General features: G+C 45.9%; 1 long non-coding RNA gene across 1 annotated transcript; it reads left to right on the top strand.

Annotated features, from left to right (window-relative positions):
- Nucleotides 1-1,089: 1,089 nt before the first annotated feature.
- LOC123042404 (uncharacterized) lies at nucleotides 1,090-2,038 on the top strand. Its single transcript, XR_006418776.1, has 2 exons — nucleotides 1,090-1,418; nucleotides 1,699-2,038. It is a non-coding gene; the product is annotated as an uncharacterized lncRNA (long non-coding RNA).
- The last annotated feature ends 4,892 nt before the right edge of the window (nucleotides 2,039-6,930 follow it).

The following is a 6,930-nucleotide window of genomic DNA, read 5'->3' as shown; positions in this document are numbered from 1 at the left end:
AGGCGATGAAGGCTTCAGTGGTCGTTGGAGAGGGGGTACCGGCTTTTGGGTGGCATGCCGCCATTTTGTCCATGCTCTGCTGCTGATCTGGGACCGCCTCTTGTGTGGTTGATGGATGGAGTCTCTCTCTGTGCCTTGTCCTAAGTGGTCTGCGAGACGGCCAACACACATGTCTTTTGTTGCTTCTCGCAATCGCCACACGTCCTCTTCCTGCCACCCTGCTGCTCTTCCCGCGCTCCCGCTTTCTTGTGCTCTCCTGCGCCACCATGGAAAGAGAGTGAGCAGGTTGCGACGAGGTCAGAATCCTTGTTGCTGATGTTCATATGCAGGAGTAAATCATGTAGTTTTGATTGATCAATGCCTATGAATGTTCATCTGCAATGAAGAATCATGCTCATATCTGTTGTAGGCCAGTGATTGTTCTCATTCAGTTATGTTCTTCTCTCTGGCAATGTCTTTTTACAAATTGCAATGATAGTTGAGGTGTTGCATACACTAGGATATAATGCTTAATGTTTCTTTTTTCAGAGTTTCAGTTAGTAGACTGCAGCCTTGAATGTTGCATAATAATGCTTAATTTTTTTTGGAAAAAAAGTGCTACTGAATATTTTTGTGCCAATGAACTTGTAATCTAAACATTAACTATTAATAGATAGTACGTGGATAAACCATAATTCAGAACTACTAGGCAATTTATATTAGTGATGTTTTCCTTTAAACGTTGTGAATGAATTAGATATAACAATAGGTGGGTGGCCTGGTGTTGGACTTGCCATGTCGAATTCTAAAAATACAGACTTAATCTGTAAGGGGAGTAGTTTAGAAGAAATTTTTGTTGGCTCGATCAAGTTCTGATGTGCTTATTCACATATTTATTTCCTTGCTTTGCAGGGCAAGTGTTCAAGTCTAGGAGTTGTCTACAAGTCTGCAGTTATGTTGAATGACCAATTTCACGACATTGTTGTGTTTCCAAACCACAAATCTGACCTCTCATAGCATATATTCTTTTACTAGCAGTATCTCCCTATTGTAGTCAATGAGCTGCCATACCAGTCCATGTTGCTTCAAGCTTTTCCGAAAATTCACTATCATATACTTTCTGATATCTTCTATAATGCTCTATTCATGTAAGTGTACTTGCCCTTTTGTGTCTTGCAGATATGCGGATCTGTACATTACTTAGATGATGGTTTTTGTTCCGTTTTATAAAAGAATTGGCAAAGAAATCATCATGGTCAACATTGTTTTGATTTTTGTTATGGATGTACTGATTACATTGCATATTGTGGAGTCATATGTTCAAGGATCGGAGGAGTCTTCTTCTACATGATTACTGCTTTTGTGGCGGTTTTTTGTTTAATCTATTGAAAAGTTTGTCAGTTCTCTTAACTTCTCATCTAGCAGGCAGTTCTCAGCTGGTAAGTACTGCATATTCACCTTAATCTCTTATCTCTTACTTAGGTACTAGCAAATTATGCATGAAACCATTACCATTATGAATGATTTCGAATGAGCACCTTAAAGTTTAGGGTGTGTGCTTAGGTACTATTAATCTAGCCATTGACTGTTGTAGTTTTTTTGTTCGGATATATGGTATTTGGCAACATCACCTCATTTAGTTTTCATACAGAAACATTGTGTTTCATACTCCCATTCCATGTTTTATGGATATATAATCTGATTGTTTGTTTTCTACAGAAGCTTGTTGTAGTATGGATTTATTAGCTACTGAATTGGGCATTGTGAGCTGTTGATTGACTAAAGAGGCAGCCCTCAGAAGATTTTTGATTATTTCTCCAATAAGTGAATTCCTTCGAGCAACAGTAGTTATTTTCGGGATTTATTTGATGGATGATCTAGATTGTCTCCCTATCTATTTTCTTGCTTGGTATGACTGGAATTCGGAAGAGGCGTGCGCCCGTGAAACTGTTTGTGTCAGTGTGTGCTTGCGCGTGCATTCATTCCTGTTAGATCCTTTAAGCCTCTAAGCTCCTTTGATTGCTTTGTGCAATGTCGATCTTAGTATTTGTCCTGTTGAGGTGTTGATTCCGATGTTCGCGTCATTCTTGGCATGGTTTTATTTTCATAGATGGTCGTCGTTTTTCTTGAACAAAGTAATGGATTTAAAATGCCTGGAAAAAGTATTTAGTGCTGCATTGTCTCCAATTACAACGACGCATATGCTCATTGCTACCAGAAGTGCAGATGTTCAGATCTGTTTGTGTGATATTGCTTCCGGAGCCTTTGCTCAAACATTATCTGGTCATCATGCTTAGTTCCCTCCCGCTAATGTAATGATGAAATAACATGTTTTTTTTTATGCTTATCCTCACCAGTCATCTCAGATCGTATGATGGCTTTGGAGTGGTCTACCTCATGCGAGTGGGTCCTAAATAGTAGTGGCTTCGGCGGCGGGATACGTTTTTCAGACATAAGATGAGTTGTATGTTTCCTTGTTTACAATTTCTAAGAGAGGTCTCATTGCTCTGGTTTGTGTGTATGTGTGGGCTAGAATATACAGATAACTTGGGTATTGTTCGCACCTCTCTGAAGGTAATTTTGAAATTCTTAAGATTGATGGTAGAAGTATATTTTGTTGTGCGAAACCAGGAGCTCTCGTGACCGCGTCGCCCGCAGGGGCGACCGGCCGCGCATCGCCGCCTACCTCCTCCAGTCCCCACCTCTCCCCATCCTCCTGCCGCCGTCGCTGGCGCCCGCGGCCGCCCTGGCCCCGGGGTTGCTGGTAGCGGCGGCCCCCCTGACCTTCCCCTCCCGGTGGCTCTTCGGCGCAGGGCGGAGCTGCACCGGGGGGTGCTCCTAGGCGTCGGCGGACCGGGTGGCGGCGGGGTTCCCTGGCGCGGCGCGGGCGGGCGGCTGGACGGCGGCGGGGTGGTGCAGCGGTGGGTCCTGGCGGCGGCGCTCGGTCTAGATCTGGGCCTGGGCGGGCCGGTGGCAGGGCGGATCCGCGGCGAGACTTCCGGGAGGCGGGGGGACATCATTGAGCGGCGAGGTGTTGGCGGCGCCGGCGCCAGCCTGCTGCAGCATGGCCGGCGGGGCTTAGCGGGCCCGTTGCGGGCCTGGCCGGGCCAGGGGTGGCCTGGTTTGCCCCGCTGCCATGTCCGGACGGCAACCGCGACTGTGCTGGAGGCGCGGGCCTCTCGCACGACGGCGGAGGAGGTGGTTCCCTCCCGCTCGGCCTTGGTGTTGCTGCTCCTGTCGCTTGGCTCTTCTCTCCGGTCTTCTTGGCCTCGTGTTGGTGCTCGTAGTGAGACAGCTTGGGTGGCGGCGCAACCGCGATGGCGCATGGTGTTGGGCAGTGGTTTGGCTGGTCGGCTCCGGTTGGGCGGTGGGGTTGGTGTGCGGGAGAAATCCTTGCCGGTTCAGCCGGCTTTGATGCGGTGACACCGACGGGTGCCACCATTCCTTCTTGGAGGGTGTCGGTGTAGCCATCCTCCACTTCCCTCCGCGTACCGGGGGAAACCCTAGGACTCGTCCGGGCGGCAGCGTCGTCGGCGTCGCATTCCTTCTTGAAGGTGCCGCTTGGTACTCAGTAGATCGGAGCCTCGGGCGGTGGTGGTTTGTCTCCGGAGGGCGCAGCGGTGGCGGTTCATCCATGCTTTGTCGAGCTGTCGTTGTTGGCATTTATTTCATTTTTTCTTTTGGGCTTGATGTGCTGCTCGCCTCAGCAATGTTTTGTGTATGGTGTTCGTTGCTTTGGAATACAAAGCGGGGGAAACCCTTTTTCGATAGTATATTTATTGTGGTTGCATGAAGGTCGTTGTTAACAGAAAAGAAGAACATATGTCAGGTAGACTGGAGCAGGCCGTTGGGCAGATGGCAAACACTAAGGTGGATGTTGAGGAAGATGCCGCTGTAGCCATGATAGGGAAATTGAAGGAATCATATAGGTTTGAGATTCATGGTATGCACTTCATTGAAAGGGAACAGTGGACTACACTTCTTGTTGAAAGTGTAGTTTTAGATGTAGGAGTGCATAATTTTTAAGCATAAGAATGCATAAATCATTACATACATATTCACACATGAGCTGACTAGAATGTTTATTAGCATGACGGCCAATATAATTTAGGATAGTATTTTGAGATACTAAGGTATTAAGACCAAATAATATATATGGTCTAGACATGGATGTAAGTAGAGTTGGATTGGATGAACCTGCTGGAGATACTAGTACAATCAATGAGATGGCCTTATCTAAAGTAACCAGGGGTCTGAAGTAGAAGGATCTAAAAAGTAGTGCTCCAAACTATACTAAGATAATAATATACCCTGTTCATTTTCAGACCAACAAAATGGTGTAGCATCTCTCACAAAAATGTGTGCATCATTTAGCAGACAATTTACAAGGATCTGGAACTGATGTTTTTCTTTCATATTCTTTGTGCTTTGCTTTAAATGTGATTTTCAGACTGCCTGTAGATTACTGGAAGAAGTTGAGCACATACAACAGGAAAACCAAGCCAATAGTAAATCTTCAGAGATGAGGTATCCATTTGGAAAAAAAAGAGCTAGAAATGAAGAGTATGCTCAAAATTGGTTCTTTCAGAGTCCTTGTTTTTATCTTTTCGAGAATCTTCAGAGTCTATGTATATGTAAACCCAAAGTGAAGGGGCTCCTTACCCCCCTTTCTCTTCTATAATATATAATACGCATACTCATGCGTATTCGAGAAAAAAAATAACGAGAAAGAGAAGGTGGACAATGGAAATTTTATTGGGCCGCAGCTACTTAAGAGAACCCAAGCCCAATTCAAACACCACAACCCGGTGAACAAGAGGCCGTGAAAGTTGGCTTGTGGAGCAGCAGCCCTTCCACGTCGTCCTGTCATGCATACGCGTGATAAGGAGGCCTGTACGCGCGCTTTGGCCATCCATCTGTCAGAGTGGAACCATTAGATCTTCATACCCTTGTCTCAAAAAAAAAAATCTTCATACCCTATGGACCAGAACGTCAAAACGCAGTGAGACCTCATAGCTAGCTAAGTTTTAATTTTTTTTAATGTGTCGCTCCGCCTATGTGATTTATTTATTTCTATTTTTGTGTGGGTAACTCCGCCTGTGTGATAGATTGAACAAACTTCTGGTTGTACCCAGACCAAGCATCTTTCTGTAGCAAATTTTTTTTGAACATTTTTCTATAGCAAATATTAGTGCTGCCTCTTTGTTTTTATAAGACACGTCTTATAAAAATGAACAGAGGTAGTAGTAGTCACTACAAAAAAAATACACTTCCGTGATGTACATCCATGACGATTTTATGACAGAATCAAAATAGTCATACCTGTGCTGTCGTAAAAGTGTTCTATGACATTACCAAAATTATCATCACGGAAGTGTCCACTTCCATGACAATAAATCGCGCGTCACAGAAGTGCTTTCGTCAAGGGTGACCGACACGTGGCATCCACTGTAACGGAACGCCGTTAAGCTATCGGGTCCGGTTTTGGATTCGATAACCCGTTAACAGCCCGGGCCAATGGGGATTTTCCACGTGTAAAATCATCATTGGCTGCAGGAAACACGTGTTGCCTCACCGTTGGGACAGATGTCATCCACTCATTGGACAGGAGGCGCCTATGATAGGTCGACACGTGGCACGACCCACAGTGGCCCATTCCGGTGAAAAAGGCCAGCCCAATAAAAATTAGCAGGCCGACCCATATAAGGCATACTTGTGTCAGGTCCATTTAAGCCCACGACCCATACGAGATGTGCCAATTCGGCCCGTCAACGACCCGTTAAAGATTTGACACCATTGCGGCCCATCGTCAGTTCGAGCCCGTTAACAGCCCGCTATATATTTGGGCTCAATATCGGCCCGATGAGATTTCGGCCTGTTAAACGGCCCATTTAATGGATGGGCCAATTTTCAGGATGTACATCTTTCGGCCTTTTAGCGACCCATTTAAATGTTGGGCTAATTTCCGGCCCGGTGTGTCTTTCAGCCTGTTGACGGCCCATAAATCTGATGGGTCATTTGTAGTCGCACCTGAGTTTCGGCCTTTTAGCAGCCCAGTTAAGTGTTGGGCCAATTTCTGGCCCGGTGTCACTTTCAGCCTGTTGACGGCCCATAAATCAGTTGGGCCATTTATAGTCGGACCTGAGTTTTGGCCTTTTAGCGACCCATTTAAGTGTTGGGCCAATTCCCGGCACTGTGTGCCTTTCGGCCTATTAACGAACCATAAATGAGTTGGGCCATTTGTACTCGGACCTTAGTTTTGGCCTTTTAACGGCCCATGCCCTTCATGGTCCAATACTAGCCCAGTTTCTCTTTCGGCCTGCTAAAGGCCCACAACACAGTTGGGCCATTTACAATACGACCTGACTTTCGGCCTCTTAGCGGCCCATGCTCTTCATGGTCCAGTACAAACCCGATGTCTCTTTCGGCCTGCTAAAGGCCTACAGTATAGTTGGGCCATATGTAGCCCAAACTTAGTAACGGCCTGTTGACGGCCCGTGAAATAAATTGGGGTCACCTGTTGCCCGCTTCGATGTCGGCCTGTTAACGACCGGGAGGTAAGAGGGCCGACCATTAACTTTCGGCCTAGTAACGGCCCATTAACTTAATGGGCCCACTAAAGTTCGTATATGTCTTTAGGCCAAATTAGATAATTTGAGCCCATTACGACAAGCAATTATGCACAGGACCAAAACCGATCAAGCAAAGGTACGACATATAGGGAATAACGTTGCACATCCAGCATATATTACAGGAAATTACATCCACTGGGCAATCAAAGATTGATGCCAGTGCAAATAAATGAGCAGAACCTAACCATCTACAACGTCACAATCCGCAACCTCAGCACAGATGACGCCCATAAGCATGTGGGCAAGTTCTTGCTGCTTTGCTACACTATCTCTGAAAACATTGATCAGTTGTTGTGTCGTACGACTATGCATATCTGAT

This window comes from Triticum aestivum, chromosome 2B, assembly GCF_018294505.1.
Source record: "Triticum aestivum cultivar Chinese Spring chromosome 2B, IWGSC CS RefSeq v2.1, whole genome shotgun sequence".
Taxonomy (NCBI): domain Eukaryota; kingdom Viridiplantae; phylum Streptophyta; class Magnoliopsida; order Poales; family Poaceae; genus Triticum; species Triticum aestivum.
This window is presented reverse-complemented; position numbering and strand designations above follow the sequence as displayed.